The sequence below is a fragment of the Bidens hawaiensis genome, unplaced genomic scaffold, assembly GCF_021521415.1.
Source record: "Bidens hawaiensis isolate Kalapana, Puna unplaced genomic scaffold, B.hawaiensis_p1.1 tig00006171_1, whole genome shotgun sequence".
NCBI classification, from domain to species: domain Eukaryota; kingdom Viridiplantae; phylum Streptophyta; class Magnoliopsida; order Asterales; family Asteraceae; genus Bidens; species Bidens hawaiensis.
The window spans coordinates 1-2071 of record NW_027491409.1 but is presented as its reverse complement, the minus strand read 5'-3'; the positions used below and the strand labels follow the sequence as shown (position 1 = coordinate 2071).

The 2071-nt window shown below is 42.6% G+C and overlaps 1 pseudogene; it reads right to left on the bottom strand.

Moving 5' to 3' along the window:
• Window positions 1–259: 259 nt before the first annotated feature.
• On the bottom strand, window positions 260–1685 carry LOC143631620 (uncharacterized; annotated as a pseudogene).
• Window positions 1686–2071: the final 386 nt, after the last annotated feature.

Sequence of the window (2071 nt, the reverse complement as noted above, 5' to 3'; positions counted from 1 at the left end):
GTGGTTTGTAATGCGTCACAAAACCAAATAGTTAGCACAATAATCGTCGCAAAAATCGGGCTTTTTTCACTGTTATTGATTTATGGTGCTAAAATTAATTGCAAAGCGGATTCGAGACCAAGGTATTTGTGTCGGTAATTTTTCATTTGTGACGGTTTTGACCATTTTGTGGTAGTGTATGTTTATAGTGTATTAGAATTATTATATTAAATGTAATGAAAAATCTTTGGTAATCCACTTAATTTAGTACGAAAAGAAACTTAAACATAATTATCTTCCAAAGTACATATTATCCTAACCCTAACCACCCTCCAGAACATCAAAGACAAACCAAAGTAAAAAAGACGGAGTCACAAACAAAAGGGAAAAAAAATGACTTCCACTTCTTTTTTAAACCTTCCAATATGCTTTGTAATTATAGTTACTTAACTTATAAAACAATTTGCATCTCTTCACTCTCATGGCAAATACCCCTCTTGCTTGTCATACTCTGTCATTGTGTCAAACTCATATTTTGGTTCTTCATTATTCCTATAGTACCCTTCACCATTGTCACTCACTTCTTCCTCATAACTACTTTCCTGATTATTCCCATTGTTGTTTGTACCATAAGAGTATTTACCATTCTCCAAAAACCTTGTGTCACTCATTCCTTGTTTCTCCGTCATGTACCCGTTGCCGCTGTTGTAGCCATTGTATTCTTCTTTAGAGGGCGTGTATCCATTGCCATTGTAGCCGCTATTCTTGTTTGTAAAGGTCTTGTAATTGTTGTTGTTTTCAACGAAGCTATTGGTCGTGTAACCATTGTTCTCATTCGTAGAGCTTGAGTATTCATTGCCATTGTCTTTATAGTTGTTGCTATACAACCTCTGGTTGTACCCATTCTCATTGTTGTTGTAACCATTCTCGTTATTATAGACATTCTCATTGTTGTTGTAGACGTTCTCATTGTTGTTATAGCCATTCTCATTGTCGTTGCTGTTGTAGACATTCCCATTGTTGTAACCGTTCTCATTACTGCTGTAGCCATACTCGTTGTTGTTGTTGTTGTTGTAGACATTCTCAGTGTTGTAGCCCATTCCCGTTGGTGTAAACATTTTGGTTATGGCTTGAGTAGCCATTCTCATTGTTCGAATAACCATTATTGTTAGTAGAGTAACTCTGACTGCTTAATAGCTTCTCAAACGGTGTCTGCTTTTGTGAAATGAACTCATCAACATCATTAGTTTCTTTCTCCTCCTCGTCCTCCAGCCCTCGGGGGTTTCATTCTCAGAACCCTCTAAGGAAGTCGTGCGGTATTCCTCTGAGGAATACTCACTCGACCCTTTACCATAAAGACCATAACCATACTCCTCTACCGCTGGTGCCGGAGACGGGGCCAAGAAAAATGGCTCCAGAGACGACCCAGGAGCCGGTGCTGGAGCCAAAAACACTGGCCCAGCCTCCGGCTCCAGCCCTGGTACCAGCACCGGTGCTGGTGCTGGTCCCAATGATGAGGGTGCTGGTGCCGGTGCGGGTACCAATGATGAGGAGGTTATGGGTGAATTTGAAAGGTAATGAATGACTTTGGTGAAAAACTTGCTCTCTCTAGCATGAGGTTGGAGGGTGAGTGAAGAGAGTATGAGGAAAAAGAAGAATGTGTTAGCAATGGAGGCCATGGCACTGAATCTGAATTTGGCTGGCACCGTCTACCACTGTTCCCCGCTGCCACCCGTCTACCACACCCACCACCACTGTCCACCACCCACCAACGTCTTTGACCACCAACGCCTTCTTCCACCACCACCACGCCCCGCCACCACCACCATCCACCACACTGTCTGCCGCTATCACCCGTCTACCACTATCGTCCACCACCCACCACCGCCACCATCCACCACCACCACCACCCACCGTCCATCACCACCACCCACCACTATCACTATCCAGCACCACCACACCCACTATCACAGTTCGTACACCACCACCGGTTTATTTTAGAAATCTACAGACGTTAACATTTATTTTAGCAATCTATATATGTGGTCTCTCCATATTACAAATGGTCTTTATGTTTTTGTTAAAGAAATAT